The 25,207-nt window shown below is 40.4% G+C and overlaps 1 protein-coding gene across 2 annotated transcripts in view; it reads right to left on the bottom strand.

Moving 5' to 3' along the window:
• lrrc4ca (leucine rich repeat containing 4C, genome duplicate a) overlaps positions 1–24,705 on the bottom strand; it is a 61,539-nt gene extending 36,834 nt beyond the window's left edge. The window contains exon 1 of one of the 2 annotated variants that reach the window (XM_036003391.1): positions 24,570–24,705. The gene's annotated coding sequence lies outside the window, so the exon portion shown is untranslated. Of the gene's footprint in view, positions 1–16,877; positions 18,349–24,569 lie in introns of those variants that run through there. The other variant, XM_031283287.2, reaches the window with a different exon arrangement.
• Between the last annotated feature and the right edge of the window lie 502 nt (positions 24,706–25,207).

The raw sequence follows: 25,207 nt of genomic DNA, 5'->3' as shown, positions 1-25,207 counted from the left end.
TGTCTGCAGCTATTCTGGCTAATTGTGATATGGTGGCAGTGGCAGCAGGGGTGGGCTGGGTTAGCATCCGACACAGAAAACCAGCCAAGCCTGCTAGCTCACATACAGCCATCAGCGCTAATCTCCCGCTATGTGCTAACAATAGTGCTGATATGCTTGCTTTCTGGAGGAAAGCCTGCCTTATTTGTGCAATGCCCCAGCAGCCAGCCGTCTTTAGCTTTCCCATTATCGAGGGAACAGTAGAGCTAAAATCAGCCGGGGTAGTGATTGAAGGCATGCAGGTTAACGGATTCGGTATAACATGAGCTAGGAAATGTGGAGGATGTGGATAAACAGTTCTCTAAACCAATTATACCATACTTCGCATAAAGCACACTGAGATTAGTGAAAGAGAAAAATGTGAAGCAGTACAGTGGAGATGGGGAGGAGGAAGATACAGTACATGGTGTTAAACATAGTGGACATGATACAAGAGTTTGAGGGAGAGAGAGAGAGAGAGAGAGAGAGAGAGAGAGAGAGAGAGAGAGAGAGAAACTACAGGGGGTAATACAAAATAAAAGGAGCACCCTTTAAAATAATGCTACGAGTCAGCAGGAATTGGTGAGAAATGTGGAAACATCTTTTTTTAAATATTTACTTCCACTAAAACACAGCTGAGTATCAATGCATCACTTTCTAAAGGGTACATTAACTGACAATAGCTGCTGAATCTTAGGTAGAGCTAATTGTTTTCAGTTTTTACCAATTTTCACCTAAACCAAATACCTTAAAAGAAGCTGAGTGGTCTAAACTAATTTTTACCTGACTTTTCTGTTCCATTCACATCAACATTTTGTTTCCTGCTACCAGAAGACACTGATCTCCAAAGTTTGCAGTACATATAAACCACCACATAACCTATTTTGTTGGTATGACTGGGCTGTAAGGTTTACAGTATTTGAAACACAGAATCTGCATAATATATTATGTCTAATCAATCATATGGTAATACATAAACAAATGCAGTGGTACTTATATTACATTATTATATTATTATTATTATTATATATATTTCAAAAGTAAAAACACACAATTAACGCAATAATAAGGAATTAACGCAGAGTCCTTTTAACACCACTCATTTGTTTGACGCGCAAATAACGCATGTGCGTTCTGTGATTTGGGGCACTATGGCCGCTCCGTAGTTTGGGGAATCATGAAGCAATGCAGTAGTAACGGCTAGCAGAAACAAACCTTCAGCAGAAATTGATAAAGAAAGGGGTCTTTTGAATGACAAGTTCCGTTTCAAAGGCCTTCCAGATAGTTATCTCGACAAGACTAAAGTTATTTGCACTATTGATGTGAATTGAGTTACCAAGTACATCAAGTCTCAAATACCACTTGTGGCCAAGCACACGGCTGATGCAGAGAACCCTTCTTCCCCTCGCCAAAGGCAGGCCACGCTGGACAGTTTGCAACGGAGACGCCTGGACAACTCTACAAGCAAAAACTTTCAACAGTGATAGCATGATTTGTCCATTGTTTTATGTTGAGCTGCTTCAAAAAATGAATGTTTAGTTAAGATTTACAAGTTTAAAGATGGACACCACATAGTGTTAGTATTACCAAGTAATGTTAAGGTTGAGGTTATTCTTGAGAATATTCTAGACAGTATTTCTCATTGTTTTGGATTGTTGGAATAATAATAAACATTTGCATAAAGCAAGCTTTATTTGTCCGCTCCCATATTGATAAGAGCATTAAAAACTTGAAAAATTACATTTAGAACAGAAAATAAATGTGCGATTAATTTGCGATTAATCGTGAGTACATATTTTTTTTAATCGACTGACAGCCCTAGCAAAAACATTAACCATAAATTATAGCTGTGCTTGATAATTAATCATATGTAATTTGCTTGCCCACTTGTTACTCTTAGTCAACAGTTTAATACTTAATAATAATAGACGTATTAATGCTACTCTACTGTATGTGTATGCTAGCTAAGATATGATGTCTATATTTCTCAGCCCTACACTACTACAACCTGTATTTACTTTCATATTTATAAGTATATGTGGCATTGAGCTTAGAACATGGCTTTCTGACCGCAGGGCAGCCCGCCACAGTTTGGAAGTCAAAGACCGGGCATCTCGCTGCCCGCCGTGGGCTTCCCGACCGCTGGCAGCGGCTGCAGGGCAGCCCGCCGCAGTTTGGAAGTCAAAGACCGGGCGGTGTGTGTGTGTGTGTGTGTGTGTGTGTGTGTGTGTGTGTGTCTGTGTCTGTGTGTCTGTGTGTACATTGGACCTCAGCTGCACTGAAAAGGGGAGGGCTTCCCCCACGGTATGTCATAGTGTAATCCTCCATTTTAACACACTCGCTCAAGCTTTCCTTATTTGTCCTCAGTATTTTTCTCTTCTTGCAACTTGAGGTTATTCAAAGACATAAACTGTGGGTAATGTCTGACATGTGGTCTCTTCTGCAAATGCCATTGAGCATTCTAGAAACTGCAACCAAATTGTCATTCAAAATGCTAGTTTTCTGCAAGTGAGCCCTTCATTATGCCAGACACTTCCTTGGTTGGGTAGAGAGAAAGAGAGAAGGCTTCCCAATCCTGCTAAACTGAATGACAGCCAAAGACACAGTTAGACAAAGTCGGACTGCAATGTCACACACGACAGCAGGTTAGTAGGCATCTGGCAAGTGGACATGAGCTTGCTGTCTGAGTTCACAAGCAGGGCTAACACACCAAAAGCCACATCAACCACAATTGGTACACAGGACGTTTGGAGCACACAGCACTCTTCTTGGCCTGTTACCCATTTTCAAGGTGAGGAAGACATTAAAGGGGTGATAGAATGCAAAACCGAGTTTACCTTGTCATAGTTGAATAACGACAGTTCGGTGGGTAAATAGGACATACATAGAACCTCAAAGTCCCATTGACATCCCTTTCCTATGCAAATCTCACAATTTGAAACTGCTGCTAAAAACGGGCAAATCCCAACGAAGCTAATAGTTGACGTCAACTCGGTGGCTGTACCTTATTTGGCTCTGGTCTCTACCTTTGTCACGCCCCAAAATTTACATAGCTACAGACCCACTGTTCTGAGACCAGCTGGTGTTCTAAATGTAGCACGCGCAGTTCTGACACACTAGTTTAGCTGCGAGCTGTGCATCTCCACGGGAATTACAAAGAAGAAAGTTTGGAAGTTTTTCAAGGATATTGAAAACGAACCACGGTCGTAAATGCAGTGTTCCAGGCTGTACAGGGAATGCTGACACTCCCTGCTTCCAGCCGTGTTTTGAGGCTGCGAGGGCCGGTCAAACTGTACAGCCTCTGCTCAACCCGTACGGCGGGCCACAGCAGCGGCCATCATTAGACACACACTGTATGTTAACGTTACCGATAGACCGATAAAACGTTTTATGGAAGCTGTTTGGAAGTCAAAGACTGGGTGGTGTGTGTGTGTGTGTGTGTGAGTGTCTGTGTCTGTGTGTCTGTGTGTGCTGCAGGCAGCGGTGTGTGTTTGTGTGTGTGTGTGTGTGTGTGTGTGTGTGTGTGTATGTGTGTGTGTGTGTGTGTGTGTGTGTGTGTGTGTGTGTGTGTGTCTGTGTGTCTTTGAAAGTCTATCGGTAACGTTAACAGACAGTGTGTAAGTCTAATGATGGAAAGCCAAAAAGGAAAAGGGAAATGTGGCGCTGAGAAAGTCAGACTCAAAAGGAAGAAAAGGGATGGTGTTGCTGGGCTGTGTGTTCTGTGCTCTGGAGCTTTGCTCGTTGTAAACCAACCAATCAGCGCATAGCTCATCTAAATATTCATGAGCATACCATATAAGGCAGAAAACTTCTCCTTTCAATCAAGGGCATTTCAATAGGGTTGCATAGAACAGCACCCATTTTCAGCCCAACCAATGTTACATACCCTATTAGGAGACCCTAAGGAACAGTGTGAAATACCCTATATAATCATTCTATCACCCCTTTAAACTAAATGGGTGATACATTTCACAATCAAATAAAATGGATCATGATGCGCCTGTAGCAAGTTAAATTCTTGCATCTATAGGAATTGGTGATGGTGATAAATGTGGAAACAGATCTTTTTTAAACATTTTCTTCCACGGAAAGAGGGCTGAGTGAGAGATGGTTCTCTCTGGAAACGATGATGGAGATACTCAAAGATGACGACTCCGATGATTTCAGATTATAGGCAGCTTTATTCAATATTGAACAAATTCTCGTAAGGGAGAACACAGGTACATGCAGCGTTGCACAGACCCAAGTCTTCTCCGAACTGAGGCTAGACCCGACCGTCTTATAGATCTTGAAAACCCCCATCTGGAAACCCTTATTCATGATCTCATCATAACACTGTTATTCCCATACTCTGCAAGACATAGATTTCCTGTAGGCCCCACCAAAGGTCATAGGTTAACTGTGCCTTAAGTTGTTGTTCGCTATAGAATGACAGAATACATAACACTTCTGGACAGCTGCTTGATCAGGGCCCCTTTGTATGTTATTTTCTCATGTTAACCATCTAGATCAGATCCAACTTTCTCACGAATAGGGCCTCAACCTTCTCACCATGACCTCCCACCTAGATCTCAATAACACATTACAGAATATGAACATGAAAATACATTTGAGTATATGCAGGCTAGATTCTACCACCTATCACTGAGCATACATGCATCAATGCTCTATAGCTCTATATAGTAGTTCCACTTCTTAATGCCCAGTACAACAGTCTTTAACAGTCCTGTGTTTGGAAAAGTCAACGGAAATACAGTGTATGAACAATTTCCTTCCACTTCAGAAATTCATGCAGAACTTTTTCATTGAAGCATACAAAACAATACCGTTCTTATTAGCATGGTCCAGCATTGCTCCATCAAATAATTTGGATTAGAGTCCACTTTACAGAGACTGTAATCATGATGCAGCCGATCCTTTGATGTTGGAACAAATGAGTACAAAAATGGCAGAACGGTCTTATGAAGATTTGTTCCCTTATTTTACCACAGAAAAAACTAGATCCCCCCCTAAGTCAGTTTTTTCCCTTACAATGATGAAATCCTCTATTGTCACATTAAATGAGACGGTTGGAGCATCCTAGCTTTTTTGGGTGAAGAGAAAAACCTCCTCTAAACTTTCCCTGTATGCCCAACCATCCATTGAAGTGTATTTGCATTTTTGACATTTATGGGTGTGCTTCCTACACTTGCAGTATAATTTATATGACTTATACAGCTCATTTACAGGTTGATAGCTGCCATTCTTAACTGGCAATAATGAATGCCTCATCACTGCAAAAAAGTTACTCTGCTGGATCTGACTTAATGCCAGAGACTCCACAGAGTCACTTTCATTCTTCATTACAATCTAATTTGTCTTTGAAAGACAGAAGCCAGCGTAACACTCTCTGTTTTTTAGGGCTGGGCATCGTTCAAAATCTTTCGATCCGGTGCCAATTTCAATACCTCAGTTTCGATGCCGGTTCCTTAACAATACTTTTTTCGATGTTTTAAAATCCATTTCAACATCAACAAAAATACATTAAACACAAAACTTTTATTTTCCACCTTAATTGTTGTCAAAACAGTTATCAAAATGAAAAAAATTCTGGTAACACTGCTCACTCAGAGTAACATTAAAAAAAATGGTTGTGCTTTTGGATAGGGGTGCGCCAGTCAGATACTTAGGATTGGTATCAATCCGAACTTGGCCAAAATTAACAAAAAAAGAGAAACCTTTTTGCCACAACATATACATATTATAAATAATAAATAAATAAACAAATTGTGTACAGGCTACTATTGAATTAACTAAAATGCAAAGGAATGTAAACAACAAAGACTTTTTAGTGCAAACTGCATAATGACACAAACCTTAAACAACAAACTTGGTGACTGCCCTGTTGTCAACATTGAACTAATGGAGAACTAACTTAAGTGCAAAGGAATGTAATTGAATTGCCTTGTTGCTGAAAGGTGCTGTAGAAATAAAGTTGCCTTGCCTTACAACCTCAGCCTGTCAGTCAGTCACCAGGGCATAGAAACCAATGTTGTGCCTGCTTGTCTCAGAGGAAGTGTAACGTCAACAGCACCGCGATCGCTTTCGCCTCGCCACTTAATATCATATCGCGGCAAACACTGTCTGCGTGAAGTTTTGAAAAACTGTAACCACACTTGAAACCACTTTATCAAAACTTTGAGTTCTCTCCGTCCGCACCTCTGCGCGCGCATGTGTATGTGTGTGTGTGTGTGTGTGTGTGTCGGAGCTCCACTCTCTGTCAATATGCAGAGAGGACAGATAAGCTTGCGCTTACGTGCTCTCAGGTACCGAAATTTGGTACAGTTTGATTTAAAGTGAATCGGTCCTCGGTAGTACGGACGTAATTTGGTCAGTACCCAAAAAAGTACCGAGTTCAGTACCCAACCCTACTGTTTTTTCTATGCATCATTTTACAAGGAAACACAATTTTTCCATTAAGGTTCATCTTTTAAAATTGAACACTGAAATGAAACAAAAATAAGAATTCCAAATAGGGAAGAGTCCCATTGAAAGTCCAGAGCAGGGTGAAGTGTGTGGTTCATCGTTTTCAATACACACAGCGATAAGGAACTGGTGAGGCAGCGGTTCCTAACTTATACATCCCCACAATCAGGACGTGCCACTCATTTGTCCTTCTAAAGACCTTGTCCTTTCTTATCGGTCAACCAGTCGTGTCCATTGTGATCTTGTCCTGACTACAATAAGAAGAACATGTATCTCTTCTGCCTCCATACTGAAGTGGTTTAGCCTTCTTAGCCGTAAGGGACACCTCACATTCATATGACCTTTTTTAACTACAAAACTCCACATTCCAATTCAAGCATCGCAAAAAAAAAAATATATATATATATATAGATATAGATATATCTATATATATATATATATATATATATATATATATATATATATATATATATATATATATATATATATAGCACAGCAGAATTGTGCCTTAGAGCAGAGAAATATGCAATATGATGGCCAGGACATGATAGGGCCTTTATAGAATAAAGAAACACGTGGAGATGAAGCTAATGAATACAGAAAGAATCTGACTCTCTTTTATGCTCCGATTAGTGTTATGCAAATTCAGAGCACACCGGTGGGGGGAGGAAGAGGAAGGATTGCGTGCCAGTGACTGTAGGGGTCCCACCTGTTTCATCAGACACAGAAGACCCTTTTAACCTGTCCACAATGCCCTAAAAACACACACACACACACACACACACACACACACACACACACACACACACACACACACACACACACACACACACATCCCCCAAAGGGCTTTGTCATCCTCTGTGAAAAAAACAGCTCATTCTGGATTTGCTTTTGAAACGGATGATTTAACATAGACCACCTGGTTTCAAGTCTGTTTTCATGTCTCTTTTTCAACCTAATGTGACACATTGAAAGCCGATTACCCTACAACACTTGTCTGCTGATCAGATGCTGATTTGAATCAACACACACCTTTTATATCAGTGGCATTGGGGAAAGGGGAAGCCAACATCACAGAAACAAGACTGCAAGCGCTGTAACTGCTTTTCAGGAACACAAAAGGATAAATTGAAGAAGAGCCGTACATAGTGATCAACCTTTATTCCCTACACCTATGCACACATACACATTAACATACAAACTCTATCGTTCTCACACACACAAACACACACACACACACACACACACACACAGACACACACACACACACACACACACACACACACACACACACAGACACACACACACACACACACACACACACACACACAGACACACACACACACACAAACACACACACACACACACACACACACACACACACACACACACACACACACACACACACACACACACACACACACACTCATAAACCTCTGCACCATGCAATCCCACATAGAAAAGGCATTCCTCACAATTCATAAATATTACAATAAGCTGGATCTGGGTCATTAATATGACACAGTCATTACACTGGAGCCCAATTAGCAGTCAACATAGAGCCTGGAATGTTCCCCTGTTACTATACATAATAACTATATCACTGCGACAGACTCCAGAGCAGCGAAGGATCAAACCACACAATCACATACAACAAATATCAAGGACTTGAATGGATGAGGAGGTCGCAGCTGCTTGAGAATATTCACTCAACAGCATTTAAAAATGGTACACCTGATCAACTGACTTTCACTACCTGAAATGCGCTACTCTAAACAAACTAAATATTATATAATTTTGTTAATTCTGCCTCATTTGTGTGATGCCCACAAAGTCAGCAAGCCATCAAGCAATCTTCCTTTAAGCCATCTCCCTATGAGGGTACGCCAAACTGACATTTTCTGGGAAGTCTAAAATCCATCCACCAAAAAACACTACACAAAAGACTTAGTACAAGCAAAAGCAGACTATAACTCCATACTCTATTCTCATCTTGAAATAATCAATAAAACTTCAAGATACCTGACATTCGATTATTTTACATTTTAATGCAGGTAAGTTTAGAAGTTATAAGGTAAAAAGTACAAGGGAGAATCTCATAAGGTTAAGAGATAAATTCCTCCAGGTGCCTGGGTAGCTCACCTGGTACAGCACGCGGCCATATATAGAGGTTTACTCCTCGACGCAGCGGCCGCAGGTTTGACTCATATGATATCATTCCCTTTTCTCTCCCCTTTTATGTCTTCATCTGTCTTATGAAAATAAAGGTCTAAAATGCCCAAAAAAAAGGCGTCTACTAAACCACCAGATCAGACCCTTTTTTGTGCAGTCATCCTAATCGAGGACAGCAACAACGGCATGATCCCTCAATGACTTTCCACATACACACATTGGCAAAAAACAATTCAAGGCCAAGCTGGAGGCATCACTGTTGGGAATTTAACTCTGGTCTCTGCTATGTGGATGAGTGTTTGGCTGATGTTCCACGTGTGTGTCCAACATGAATTCTTATTTCAAGACTTTTGTAGGATTAACGGTGATATGTCTCAGATGCTAGTGTAGCAAAACAAATCATTTCTACTAGAAACTATTTGACCTAATCCTACCTCACTGGCAGATTCTTGGAAAACAAGGCTTTTGGAACTCATTAAAAGACAAAAAGACTTATTAAGACAGATATTTTACAGTGATAGCTTTGTAGTGGAATTTCAACAAACATGTCTCCTCCAAAATCCAACCCAAAGAAAGATTGTTATCAAGACAAGGATGATGCATTTATTTGAATTCAGTCAGCTAGTATTGCAGAGTCATCACTAGATAATCATATTATACACACAAAACAACAGGATTTTAAATGTTGATATACTGTAATATTATCCTACTGGCTTAGATCAGTTTTGTAGTGCATACATTTGACACAATGTACCTATGGATATTTCCACTGAAACGTATCTGCCAATTGTTAAACTATGTCAATATATTCACTTAAAGGAAATTAAATGACAACGCCTTGAATGTTGTGTGACTAGTTTCTCTCCTCAGTGACAGACGCGCTGCAGCCAAATGCTGAGGAGTCTGGCATGGGCTGCAGGAGGCTAGCCATTGGACTGCACACACACACACACACACACACACACACACACACACACACACACACACACACACACACACACACATTTCCCTCTTCCTATCAAGCATGATTGGCTACCCCTCTAATGCCTCTCTTGACTTCTTATTTCTATCAATTTAATTTTGTTGTTTTTAATTGTGAGAAATATTACCTGCTGAAATACAGATTAACATGTTCATTGTTTGAGCACCTCCAGAAGTTGCTGTTGTGTGAAAATGTGTTCATTTTACTTACTGTAATTATGTTTGTTTGTTTTGTATATTCATAATGGCCTTTATTGCAGCCTTATTATGAGCTGAATACATTTTAAGGACCAAGAAGCCATGACATTAAAACTTTAAAATTGTCATTAACATGCAAATAAAGCTTTTTTGGGGGTATTTTTTCATCTTGATTCCTGACAATCTGCCTGTTTGGAAACAAGTGCAAGACTTTCATTATAGGAGGTGGCATCTGCTCAGGATTAATTCTTGTCGTGTATGCGGGAGGCTACCCATTAAACAGGCTTGCATGAGCACCCTCAATTCATCCAGGCCTTTCTGCAGCTAGTGTTTCAAAGCTCAAAGCATTTCTTTTCTCTCTCACACATGTAGTAGAGGAGCAGACTGACAGCCCCTGTCACAAGGCCTTGACCTGAGCAGTGAAACAGACTGGTACCTCAGCAAACTCCATAGAGACAACTTGGATTAAATCAAGTGTAAGTCTATCCTTGTCAGATCAAAAATATCATAGTAGGGCAGGCTTGCCTACATGCAGGTGTTAGGATGAGTGACACATTAAGGTCAGAGACTAACAGTGTTAAGTAGCGGGAAAAATACACAAAGATACCGACACTGACACAGACACACACTCAGATTAACACATTCATCATGTACATATGTATGCACATGCGCTCATGAGTGAAAACAGATACATAACTGTGAGCACTGAGTATAAACTCTGTCCTGAAATTGGAGCACTATTTTGTGTTTCTGTATGGTTTTTGTGGGTGGTAAATATTTAACAACAAGGTGTGTTTACTTGTGATTTAGCACACTGGTGTGTCTTTATAGGTGTGAAAATCCGTGGTTATGGGCAAAGGTTTTTTTTTAACCCCCCTCAGAATGATCAAAGATACAATGTCTGTATAGCTCAACAGTCTGAGAATGTGTGACTGCTAGCTGGGTGTGACTACGCTCTGTTGTATTGTAGGGCTTTGACTGATGACCAGATTCCTGAGCTGATGCTGAGCTGAGCTACCATCTTATTGCCAGGCTGATTGGGTTTATGAGTTAAAAAGCAGATCGACCCAGATGTCCAGATCCCAGACACTCATTCTGCACCCCTGGGTCTGCAGAAGGCACCGGTTTACAGTAGGAGGGCATACGCATGTGCTTTTAAACACACACACACACACACACACACACACACGCACACACACACACACACACACACACACACACACGCACACACACACACACACACTACAGATGCAAAAATCTACATTAAAAATCTTCATTTTTTGAAAGTTGTTTTGTATTCCTAACTCTCCAGACAACACTGCACAGCTTTTGATTATGGGACATTTGATGTACACTTGGCTGTCGAGAGAACATTATCACAATGTGCATACAGTACTGTCATAATCAAAACCAAATTCACATACACAATCATATAGGCCAAATGTACCTTTTCAATTCTCATGTTAATCTTGAAGTGAAGGCGATTTAATTCAATTGTGTACCCATCTATGAACATTTCTCTTTCTCTTCATTACTTCATCAAAGCAAAAATTAAAATGCATTTGAAAACATTATACACCCACAGGGAAGTGATATTTCTCTTAACCAAGAAATGAGCAGCTCCCTGTTCAGTAGTCACAGCATATTGAGACAAATATACTCTTGCAGGTGTTAGTGCAGCCCAGCTCAGGGTCAAACCTTGATGAAGGCTATTGAAATGCATTGGCTTTTAAAAGTACAGCTTTTGTAAAGTGTTCTCAACGGGGAGCTAAATTGTTCACCCTTCAGTACAACCTACCTGTATTTTTATGATTTCACCTGAGGAAACTGTTGTAAAAATAAAGTGGATCCTAGTGAAATACTATTTCAAAATCTTTGCAACTACCCCTGCAGATAAAGCTAGCAATTTGTTATAGACAAAACACTGTATGAAAGAAATGCTTCCTCTCCACTGGGAGAAGCCCATCAACTCTAACAGGTCAACTATCCATTACAGCCACAGGGCTTTTTCTTTTTATCTAAAAAACAACACTGCAAGTTAAATGGTAAGCAGTACATCCTCTTGCACGCACATACGGTATAGTTGCTTGTGTCTACTATAACACAGCTTTTGTCTTCAATAACACCTTTCAGACAGGCTGCATGTGAAGAAAATTCACATAAAATAGCCTAGATCCTAGAACCAGAAGAAGCATAATTTGCAGTAGACTAAGTCTATGTATTTTAAATAGAGTTTTAATCCACATCAAGTACTGGTTTTGTCACTGAAGGCAGGTGTCCACTGACAACCTCTAGCCTTTAACTAGCAGCTCATAAGCTGCCTAGGGATGCACTAGTCATGGCTGTTGCTATGCAACCACTAAAAACCTGTTGAAGGGCATCTCTCCATTTCAAATGTTTTTAACTTTGACTGTTTAGAGCACAGAGCACCGAGCACGCTCAGCTTACTCTAAATTCCACTGTCAACAACAGAAAATTGAGAAGATGGCACCTGAGAGTAAGAGGTCTCCTTTCCTGCCCTGCCCTGACTTCAATTTTTTTTTTATTATCTTTTGCTGTTTTTCTTAGGAGGACTTAAATATCTTACCTCCATAAGGCACAATCTGGGAAAATAAAGGTGGGCAGTATGAGATAGTCCACCCTCTTTCCCAGCCCATTTAACCTTTTAATGTAGCAGCAGGAATGAATGTGGTGGCCAGGGCCAGTATCACTTTAAACAGATGCTTCCCAGGTGCCCTGAAGGCAGGATGAATGACTCCTCTGTGGTGCATATGTACATATGTGTGTGTGTGTGTGTGTTTGTGTGTGAGAGAAAATGCGTTTGTGAGTATTTGCAAGCTGTAATTAACGGAGCCGTCATATACTGTATGTCCTACCTTGGGTGCTGTCACTCTCATTTTAGCACCATGTGACATTCCAGTGAGGTCGAGAAAATATAGACTGGCAGCTGAGAGGAAGTTGACGATTACTAAGGCAAAAAAACACAATCATCACAACTGGCAAGGTGGGTGATGCACCTTGAATTCAGGTCAGTGCTCTTAGCTACATTTTACGAAGGAAGCGAGGAAACAAGGAGATAGCGATGGAGTTGGAAGAATTCCTTTTCATCCCTGAGTCACAGCAGCACAACGATATTTTAAGCTGTAATGTTTCAAAATAGCAAAAAACACAAGCAAACACCTCACAATGTTGCCACGCTGAATCTATATTCCATTTAATCCAATTCTGTTCCAGTGGCGTGGCAGTGGAGAGAAAGAAGGCAAAACAAACGGAGCAATGCTCCCTGGCCTCTAGAATGACAGAATGGCACTTTTATGATGTCTCCCAGATTATTCCCTGAGATGGATGGGCTGAGCTGGAACACCAATTGATTAATCCATCGACTGGCGGAATGTGCTGCGGCTGTCCCCCTGCTCAGCTGTTCTTTCCCTGGACAGAGCATTCAGCCAGACATGCTGGAGAGGATGACTAATGAGTGGGACTACTGCAGATACCGTTCATGTCTGTCTGTGCCCAAGATGCTTGCTTGGGTCTGGTTGATAGATTAAATTATATTATACAAGCGTGAACAACATACAGCCTCAGGTTCAGATGATCATCCACAGTGGTATAGGAGGATGGAAACAACTCCCTTTTTCCTCAATAAAGACTATTATGGGGATGCTATTGTGGCAGTGAGCTTTGCAGCGACAAATTGCTACATTGTTTACAGCCAACCAATCTGACCACAACACTCTCTTCAAAGCAATGCATGTGTCATCTACCAGCAGCACAGCTGAAAAGAAACTGAGGTGGGTTTGTATCACATTCACAATAGCTGCCTGTGATGCAGACTTGCAAGAGCGTGTCAGTGACCATCACATTGGAGCTTACTCACTGCTGGCATTTGATGACAGCATCTTCCAAACGATGATTCCTTTAAGGTGAATCTCTTCCCCGCCTACCTTTGAAAATATGCATGATTTATCACCACGAGACAGACCGTGTGTATAAAGGCAGCGATCATCAGCGATGATGCACTTTGCGAAAGCTTCAACTCACATCACTACTACTTCTGCCCTAAAGTCCCTGTTTTTCCAAGGACTAATTTGCAATAAGTATGTGGGTTGTCATAAACTGGGTGCATGGTATATAAGACACATCTTTATTGTTTTGCTAAATCTATATGACTTTGTCAGTGAGCTAGATATAAAACTAAGTGCTTAAACCTGGTGTCACTGCAAATATTCAAGGGATTTGAATTACAGTATCCTTGGTAATAAGGACATATTCATGTGTACATTAACCTTTGCTAATTACAATAGAAATATGCTGTGCTGGCTATTGCCGGATGGTAAATGCAGCAAACTGAATATTTGAATGTGGTTCATGAACAAACTTACAATACTTATCATATATAATGCCAATTTATATTGTTTGCATTCTGAATTTGGTATCTGTGATCCATTATGCGGGTGATGTGAGCTTCATCTTCGAATAAAGACTTTTTTCACCTCCAGCATTAGGTCTTCCAGCTCCTATCTGGCCTTCCACTTCAGACCCCCTGCATCGCACTACTGGTCTCCAGCACAATAGGCAAGGGAGTAGATAACGGATCACTGTAACTGTTCCCTTTCTCGTTGAATGAAACCCCTTGAGAGATTTTATACCCAGAGAAGATGAAAAATGTAGGGGTAGCTCCATTATTGATACAAGTCCCCGGCAGTGAAAGAAATGAATGCTAATGGTGTCCTAAGCCGGGCTTTACAGAGATTAATCCGATTTGAGAAATGAACATTTTATTATATGGCACAAAGTGCTGGCCCTGATCTGAACTGAGTCACAGGCTGAGGAGGGAAAAAAATGACAAAAGGAGTGTGGAAAGGGAACATGCGTAGCCAGTCTGTCGTTGTGCAAGACCCTGGCACCTCATTGCAGAAGTGCCCTTTTACAACTGACATGTTTATTAATTTTCTGACCGGGCTGCTTGGAATGATTTTCAATAGATAATTTAGACAACAATGGCTGGATAAATTGGATATAAAACAGATATCTATAGGGAGCAATATTATCAGCTGAGGACTGGCTTTGTGTGAGCAGCAGGAAGTCCCTCTCTGTCCCTCTGTGCTAAGGCTATTTCCCACTGCTTAGAAGGACTAATAGGAACACACTGTGGATACAGCTGTTGCCACTCTAGCATAGTGAAATAAAACAAACACTGAACTGGAGTTAGCCAGTGAATCGCTCTGTTTTAAAGTAAGTTGCCCCTTATGTTGGCTAGAGCTTTATATAGCCTATGACATCCCAAACCTACAGCCCACATCTATCCCCAAGGAAATGTCCACAGGGATGAGAGGGTTTGAAGCGTGTTAAATGGGGAGGAGGAATAGTCTTTCTACTTATTACTATGAATCACTCTGCACCAGTTGCCAACAAACAACTGCAATCTTGGGAATATGTAGGGAGGATTTATCATGCTAAAGCCTCTGACGGAGCAAAAACATCAAATCAGAAGTCTAATTTGTCTCCCCAAGGTGATGTCACTCCATCATTGGAAGGGCTTTTCTTTCAGTGGGTGAATAATGTCCGCCATGTTTCTCACTTTCACAGGTGAGAGATGCAATTCATTCTTTGTCTGAGGAGTGACAGCAACCTCTATTTATGCTTTTACCACCAACACTGGTTTATCACCAACATGACAGACATCTATTTTTAAAGCTCACCTTCTGCTGAGTTCAAAAGCACTGATGTGAAAATTTTAACATGTGTTTGTACTAACCTTTCTTCAGGGGAATACTCATCCTAAAATACTCGTAATCTTTAATTCAGAGTAGCAGGTGAGGGGAGATACTAGATAGATAGATAGATAGATAGATAGATAGATAGACAGACAGGCAGACAGACAGACAGACAGATAGGCAGGCAGACAGGCAGGCAGGCAGGCAGGCGGATGGATGGATGGATGGATGGATGGATGGATGGATGGATAGATAGATAGATAGATAGATAGATAGATAGATAGATAGATAGATAGATAGATAGACTGACATGCTCTAAAATTTAACTTATAAAATTGTGTTTTGCAATGCAATTCCATACAACTGCAACTCACATTTTGGCTTCTCCTATATCACAAACATAAACCCTTAAATGTGTAATCTGTTGCTTCGTTGCATACTAGGAAATGATTATATTCAGCAGACTACTGGCTCAGATTTTCGAGCCATGAACTACAACAGCCATGCCTTTTCCAGCTGAGCAGAGGTAGAGCGAAGATGGCAGATTTTAATTTCAGCACCACGTAAGAAGGACAGCTCCCTCCCAGGCTTCCACAGAGGCAGCGAACATGCGCCTTCTGTGTAAACCATGCGAAGAAAAAGAAGGTGAAAAAAAGCACCAGTTTAACGATTTAGACATTAGTCAGAGATTTCAGAGATGCAACCCTTGAATTTTAAATTCCAATACTGAATGTTTTATAGCCTATATACCATAAATTATTCCTCAAAGGTCACTATAGCATAAAAATACCCGTGCTAAATATGGCAGATTTCCAGATACTGAATGTAGGCTGAGAGCATGGAGGCATAGACTGGATGGATGGATAGGTAGGTGGATGGATTGTGCATATTCAGTATGTTATAAAAAATTAAAAGAAGAACCACGCGCATTTACTTCTCTTGATGTTACAAATACTTGACTAGCTGTTTTCTAGAAAAGCTAAACTCTTTCTTGTTTCACTGTTGATGACATCTAGGCTCGACACTGGCGCACTCAACTCCAAGGGCGCGCAGTAAAACGCAAGTAGACCCACGCGAGCGCGCGCATCTGTTCTTTATCTTCCAAATCAGTGCAATATTAGAGATCTTTTAGTTAGAGGTCACACTATCAATGAGGGTTAAGCCTTGGGAATTATGTGCCCTGATTCAGTTCATAGCACTGCAGTCATGAAAAGAAAAACTACCACATTTGGACATCCAACAGGAAAAACAGGCTGAGGGGTAGTTATGTTATAGGGACGAATGAGGCAGTCAACATCGTTCTTTACACCAGAAACACTAACTTACTTGTTCACGAAGACGCCGAGGTCTGCAGGGTCTCTGCTTTAGACGGAGAACGGTCCCTCTCCCGCTCTCTCCCCAAAAACTGCATCGATAAAACATCCGCAATTCTCAGGCGATTTGGCCGAATCCGTGGTGATGTCTTCTTGTCAGACACATTGTGCTCCCACTCTCAAAACGACGTGGTATGTAATCCACACATCAGTCTGAATGAACATGATATTAACTCTCACAGTGATGATAATGCATCCGATATTTCCTCTTTTTGTTCAGGACGCACATAACACGGAGACAAGTGCCATTGTTGGAACTACTCTCCCGATGTAAATCGATGTGATCCCAGGTTTTCTCCAAATGATGAGTTAGGTGAAATTGAAGTCACACTGTTTTTATTTTCTCTCAGATCTAAACTAGCCTAAATGTTAAAAAAGTAAACTCTCCACAACATGTACAGCACGGAAAACCTCATGTGGTCAATTCCCAGATAGATAAATCCTGAAATTAGACTGTATGACAGACCGTCATCCATACATTGAGGGGCAGAGGTGGGCTTATGTCGTTTTCAAACGTAACTTTTCTTCAAGTCCCTATTACAGTCAACAACCCTGCTGCATCTGATTAGATTTCACCTCACAACCCAGTGCGGACTTCAAGATGCTTATTTCTATTTTCCCTCCTGGTTATGTCGATGATAGAAGCCCCGCAGTTCAGTGAGTGAATAGGTATCCTATGTATTGGAGAATTTATAAAGTTGTCGAGAATACACAATATCTCTCTCGTCTCTTCAGGGTTACTCCGTTCTCCATTTTCGAGAGGAATAATGCGTTAATCTGGGATGCAACACCGAATGAAAAAAAATCCAGCAGGTATCCTCAAGAAGCCTTTAAGCCCACATCAGAAATACAGGTAGCGACTTCAAGAGTGAGGAGTCTTAGTTGTACACCAAAGGCTCAATTCTTACATGTTGTCCGCGTCGAGCCTTCATTCACGCTGTCTGGACGGGAGTTATAGTTCACCGAAGGCAGTCATCACTTCCATCTATGCATTTCGGCAATTCAAGCCTCGCCTATCCATTGATGTGACACACACGGGGGTAAGGAATTACAAAGGGCTTATTATCCACAGACTGCTGCTCGTCCAAGCCCCGTCTTCTTTTCTGCCCACTGCAGTGTGTTTTAAGCTGCTTCAGATGTGATCACAAATTACCCCGTTCCAAAACGCGCACGCAGGCTGCATCCATCGGTGCGCTTTACAGTACCTCAGTGCGCTAGGCATTTACGTACCCAAATAAAACGTACGGCGCAGCAGCACGGATGGACACTGAATTGATAAGTGCACGAGGGGGGCATCATGTAGGTTACCTCCCACTGACAAGCTGTTCTCTCCAAGTGAGAATGTTCGGCGCTGCCGTCAGCCGCAGGACTGTAGCGGTGAGGGCAGGGAATATCGTTTCCCCTCTCTTTCACTCTTCATATCTCTCTGTTACTTCTAGGGTTCCTAAAATGTCTCCAAGCATTAATTAATTGATTATTGACCTTTGTCTTTCTCATTCATTGGTCAGTTTTAAAATTTTAGTTTAAGCGTGTGTGTGTGTGTGTGTGTGTGTGTGTGTGCGTGTGTGCGTGCGCGCGCGTTACAGAGAGAGACAGAGAGGGAGGGAGAGGTTTGGATAGACAGGGGAGACAGAAAGAAAGAGAGAGAGAGAGAGAGAGAGAGAGAGAGATTCCTCCCATGTGTCTCTTGCAAATGGGACACGACTGCCACCTACCGACTCCCCTCGCCTGTATGCTGTATGATAGTGGCCTCAGGCTGATTGTGCATAGGATTGCTCTCCCATGACAGACTGCACTTTGTTTATATTGGGTTATATATAATATATCTATTTGTATTTTAAAAGGCTGTAGGGTACAATAGGAGAAAAAGGCCTACACAATGGTTTATGGTGAAGATAGGAGTAACCATACAGTCACAGAATGGAATAAATATGAAGCACATGAGGGTAGTGCTGTGACAAGTCTGACAATCCAGAAGACAGTTTAATATGCGTTATAATCTTTCTTAGGCTTCAGCACTTTAGACCCCATTTATAAATGCTGGCTGTGTGTTATGAATTATGAATCACACTTTGCAGACTTTTAGCATGGCGGCTGACACAGGAGACTTCAGGTCTTCAGAAAGATTATTGCTTGCGAAACATTTATCTCAAGTAACCTGCTGTACAGCGCATATTCTGCTAAACTCAGCTTTATTATACAAAATGTATAATGTTGGAGCTAAAACATTATGAATTTGGTGTCTCATCTGTGAAGAGGATGCATTCACAGAAAATTTGATAGTCAATATGAGAAAACATTTGAATGCCAGACCAAAGATCTGTCCATCCCGCTGTCAACATCTGATCTCGTTTCCTTCTGTGCTGAAGGCGTTGCATCATTTATCCGTCTTCATAACTGTCGACCTGCCTGTCTGTGTCTCTGGCAAACGGCAGTAAAGAGCACCGCCCTCTTGCTTTCCAGTCGAAGGAGACATCATTAAATAACTCAATGTTTTCTCTCCATTGCTCTCGCCTCATATTTCCCTCTGCTCTGGCCAAACAAGGGATTGAAACCTATTAGCGTGCAAACCCACTTTCCACTCGTCAAGATAGTGGAGCAGTGTTTTTGTTAAATACCCTTTGCATCTACATCATTTCCATGTCATTAATGTAACTGCTGAGGTCATTTTTGAGTGCTCTCTTCCATAATGTGTGTCATGGTACTGTATGGCAGCCATGCCTAATGGTTTTGATTTAAAGCTTTTACTTTTCCATCAGCCGGTAGTCTGTGGATTTCTGGTGACCGCTCCTTACTACTTTAGGTCTTATTTCCTGTGTGGGAACAATCACTGGAGGCCATACCCTTTATCTTGATTTATGTAGCTTTTGAGATCACAGAGGATTTGCTGGTGGAACACTTGCTTCTTGAAAGTGAAGTTTTGGGTGACTGAGATATTGTTGCCAGAATCCATCACCTCTAACGCTATATGTTCCTGTGGTAATTGTAAAATGCATTATTCAACATCCTTTTAGATGACATGTTACATGAATTTACGTTTTAACTGATGTGAGCCCTGAACACTATTGAAACATCACAGTAAAGATCACTCCGTCCTCGGGGGACATTAAAGAGGTATGGTGCTGCCATTGTAAACAATGTGACCTTGTTCCCTGAAAGGGCAAGCCCCATATAAGACTCACAGGGCCAGTTATTCCTGGAGTGGCAGGGGAGGGTAAAAAACCTTACTTAAGGTAGCGCTTCAGTATAGATTATTGGTTATGCTTTCAGCATCCTCGTAAAAATGAAGACTCCTTGACATTAACAATGTGAATTATAGACGCGCTGGTGGTGTAGGCTTTAAAATGATCATTTTTTACCACACCATGTTCTTTATCATCACTTTACGGAAACCACCTGGAAAAAAAGCTGTCAAAAAAAGCTTTTTACAGAACAGAGGAAAAAGAAGTAAAGTGCCATTCAAAGAAGGCTAAGAACACACAGATCTTTTCCTTTCCCTGAGAGTATTATGTTGTCAGGGCCTGAATAATACATGTGTTGGGATGCAATTAGATAATGTAATAATCATGTTGGGTATGCCATGTACAGTAGGTCTCACTCAGTGATCAAAAGGAATGTACATACCACGCTTAAGTCAAGGCTACTCCGCGTCGCTATTTGCTCTGCCAAGATTCCGTTTTAGCTGACAGATTTAAAAATGGGCAGACATTTACACATAGCGTAGGTTTATCAAAACATAAGGAGTTAAGAACATATGCACAAAGCTCCATGTAATGCAACTTTTATAAAAGTGCTGACAGTGATGCCATGTTACATGGGATATGCATATGATATACAATCTTGGCTACTTGCTGTGATCTACAAATGTCAAATGTAACTGCTGAGAAATTTGTCTCACACTAACATTTGAGTTGTTGTTTTTAGAACACACATTACAATACCCCTCCCTCTGTCTTATGTTCTTCACAAAAACAGTTAAATCAGAGACCTAGTGAGAAGGGGGTTCTATGGCCCCCACAGCTGCCCCTTTTAAAAGGAGGCTCTGAATACATTAATAATGGGTGTTCATTTTGAGATCTGGCATTATTTATTCATGATGTTGTTTTTGGAGGGTATGAGACATCACTACTGATATCCTGCTGGGCTCAGAGGCAACGCAATAATGTAGTCAGGTGTGTTGTGAGAGGTAAGACGGAGAAGCGAGTCTGTGGGCCTGAGAATGTGTCACGTGTTGCTCGTTTCCATTCTGCTCCATCAGTCTTACTGCCACCTCAGGGTGTGTAGCATAGGAAGCTTGTCTTTCTCCGTCTACTATTTGATATCCCTCTTTGCTTTTTCCCATTTTCCCTGTACTTGCTGTAATTCACATATTTCAACCACAAAATTAGTTTAGAGTCAATGAGAGAAATTCCACAAACACCTTACTAAAGATGTCTCTGAGATTCAAATTCAAAAATTTGATAATTAGGTGCATCAATATGTTTGCCCTCCTATTTAATCTCCACTTTGATCAACACTAATATCCAACTGTACTTCTTATCCAAGGCTTTCTTTGGCCCATAGGGCTTGTGATTGATTCTTAGTTCTTAGTTTCCATTCTAGGCCACTTTTGGCTCTGGTTCTCGATTCACCCCTGTATCTGGAGTAAATTAAAATAATTCAAAGCATGTTTCACCCTAATAACACTCCAATAAGCTGCTTCAACTGCATACTATAATGGTGAAGGAGACTGGATGACTGGTTATTGGATATTGGCTGCAGCTCAAAGCTGTATCAAGAGATAAGAAGGGCCACACTCACTGAAGGATGAATCAGTTGATGATTATTATGTAATCAGTATATTACTTATCATATCATGGAGCATCATCATCTGCCAGTGGTGTCCTTTAAAGATTTAATATGTAATATGTCTGCATTAAATGTCTAAAAATGACTATACTTATATATATTTTTAGTTGTGTACTAAAAATATCCCAAATTGTTCCAACAATGTTCAAACCCAAAGAAATCTGTAATTTTAAACAATGACAAGGAGCGTGTTGTCCAATCCAGCTACAACAATGTTACAACATCGTTCAACACGCTCATAAAGTTATTTTTTAGAATGATTGTATTGGCCACAGGTAACAGCGCTGGGCTAGCCCACGATTAACCATGATTCGTTCCTCACATTTAGTTACTACTCATATTTTTTACGTACCGTTTTGTAGTGTTACAAGTATTTCTAATGGCTTTAATAAGTAAGGTACACATTTGCAGAGAGAGCCCTCTACCACTGCGCCAGTGTCGTTTAGTGGTGTATTTAAAAATTCAATGAGCCGGTTCAGAACGACAGAAAGGAGAGCAATTTCACCAAGTAAATAAATATGTCAGCTATCTAAGAATGAGCACCAAAAACTTGAGAAATAAAAACCAACTAATTATCCTTTGAAATATACCACATAATATCTAGATTTTTGTAACATTCTCAAATCTCTGGATGTGTAAAAAAATCTCTGAAGGGAGATTTGTGAAAGTTTATGATTGCAAATGATTGAAGTCAAGCTGTTTGCTTCAATCACATTTCAGATAAGGAGTTAAGCATTATTCTAATTTACAGGGTAAAACTAAATTGCAACCCTTCTGTTTAAATTTGAAGGAATTTTACAGTGCTAGGACTATTTGTAATGATAGTTTTGGGGGTAAAATGTGCAGTTGTGACCATGTTGACCCACCTGCAGCCTCATTCCTCAAAAAGGAGATAACGACATAAAAAAATAAAAATAAAATAAGACATAAAAATAAAAAAAATAAAAATAAGACATAAAGCAATTTTACCTTAAGAAGGCTCCAAACCCATAATCCAAATAATGTGATAGTTTGATTCATGATTTTGGAAGAGCTCCATTTTTTAAAGTGTGAACATTCAGAGGAAGCTATGTGACTGTAGATGAAATGTTGCCAGGGATATTGACATTTGAAACTTTGCCACTGTTTGGCCATATGGCAAAATACCGCCTGATCAAAAATAATCTACAAACTTTCAGGCATTTGGTTGTTAAAATGTGTGGGCATTAAGACATGATGTATTCCTTTCAGGCTGTGCGCAACTTCTTTTGAGGGACATGACTAAGTGCCAGTTTCACATTTTTGTGATGCAAAGATGATGTAGGCAGTGGAAATATAGTGTGTAAAATTTGATGGAGAGGAAGGCGATAGGGAAAAAGAAAATGCTATGGGTGCTACAGAGCATGATGAAATGTGGTTTAGTACAATTTAGGGTCCATGCCGAATGTGTTTCTAAAGGCTGGTTGCTTGAGGAAGCTTGGTAGTTTTCTTCACTTTATTTGTGCACCATATCCATACAAAAATGGTGTCTTTCAAATGGAAACAATCTCACATCCTGTAAGTCTATTTACAGAAAGGTGTGTGCAAAACACCAAATATATTAGATAAGAAATTAAAAGACAATGCAGTTCAGCATTTCTTGGCCAAGACTTCCTCATTTTAACACACAATTGAAGTATTTTTTGTTGGCTGAGGATATGTTCAGGAGATGTGAAGTTTACTCACCAAATCTGATAGTTGTAGAACTTTGGATGAAAGAGACAAACCTGAAGATGATAGATGTGAACATGTGCCAAAAGCTCCACATTCCTCCCATAATGAAATGCATATTGCAGAGAAATATCCTTCCATGCTATACTGTAAATGAAGAAAGTATTAAGCACTTGAGAGATTATAATGCTGAAGCTGGAGCCATCCCCAACACTTTTATTTCAGGAATTAAGCTTGAATTTATTAGTCATTAGTGTTTTCCTCAATCATTCCTTACACATTTTATATCCCCCAATAAATATTTTCAATGTCCGCTTCTCAAATTGTAGAGCGCTCCCTGCACATTCATATATTTGTTTTTTATCTTCCATTCACCCATATATTACAGTGTAAAATATCATATCCAAATAGTTGTAGGAAAGGATAATTGACAAGAAAGTTGATGTCCTAAACAAGTCAAGTTTACAAAATAATATCGCTCTTTTATTATAGTGACAGAAATATGCTTTGGGAAATAAGTGAACCTTAATAGTTGAAATGATCCACCACAATAAAGTAAAATGTTTTAAGTCAAGCATAAAGTTTCATGTGCAGGTGAACGGAAGCCAAAAGAATCACACCATGCATAACAAACCACCAAGGATAATGTACAAATGTATAAGTTTGAAATGGGTGAGTATCTATTCATTGTAATTATGATAGTATATAAGCAAGCCATCAATAGATTTTTAAATAAAATACAACACGCACTGCAGTCAGGAAGTTTACCCAAAAAGAGCCTATTCTGAGTTGCAGCGATGCAACCACATACAGTTCAGTATGTATCTTCCAATTGATAGTTCAGCATCAGTATGCTGTACATCTTGTAACAACTCCCCTATTCCTGCTAGAGTTGTCTATTAATGCACAACCATTAAAGGCTTACTAAGTTTGCTACTGAGAAAATCTTGACTGACAATCAGAGGATAAAGCTTTAAGTAAGACATAAACCTTGTAATCCTGTATCATAGCAGATTTAGACTTGGTGTAACCTCAGTTTCAGCTTGTTTATCTCCTTGGCTTTGTCTCTGTTCATGCAAAACAAGCAATGCTCCAGACAATGGCATACCTATTCACATGTGAGGCAGGGAGCAGATTTGCAGCATCTGGATGTGACGGCCCGATCCTCTCTCTCTCTAATCCTCTGTGTGGTTGTGTTTCTGCTCAGACACATAGGGGATCGAGTGGGCCATCCATTCACATCCTGCCTGCCATAGGGCAGATAAAAAGAGGAAAACAGAGTAAATGGCCACAAAATAAATAAGAAACATTATATATATATAAAATTTCATTGGCTGTGTTTGCATTTTGTTAGCTGGCAAAAATACACTGCTCACATTTAGCAGGCTGGAGGTTGATTAGCTCTGAAAGTAAGTTTCTCTTCAGGCTGGTATCACGAAAACATGGGAGCATGAGAGTTCATGATGAGTTATGAATAGAAAAGAACATGAGATTTTTGCAGCGGCTTCACTTTGGCTATGTGATGCGATTTATACATGCACTCCTTGAGATACCAAAACACCACTGATCATGCTGTATGTCCTTTAAGTCTCCCTATTAGCACTAGCATTTATAAGCAGTATACAAACAATTATACAACAAGTAGATCTGACCAGGCAATCTAATTGGTCCAGTAGAAATTTAGAAAATGCTCAAATAAGCATGACAGCAAAACCAGAGCCATTTGAGCAAACCAGGCTCATCACT

Source organism: Sander lucioperca, chromosome 7, assembly GCF_008315115.2.
Source record: "Sander lucioperca isolate FBNREF2018 chromosome 7, SLUC_FBN_1.2, whole genome shotgun sequence".
Taxonomy (NCBI): Eukaryota; Metazoa; Chordata; class Actinopteri; order Perciformes; family Percidae; genus Sander; species Sander lucioperca.
This window is presented reverse-complemented; position numbering and strand designations above follow the sequence as displayed.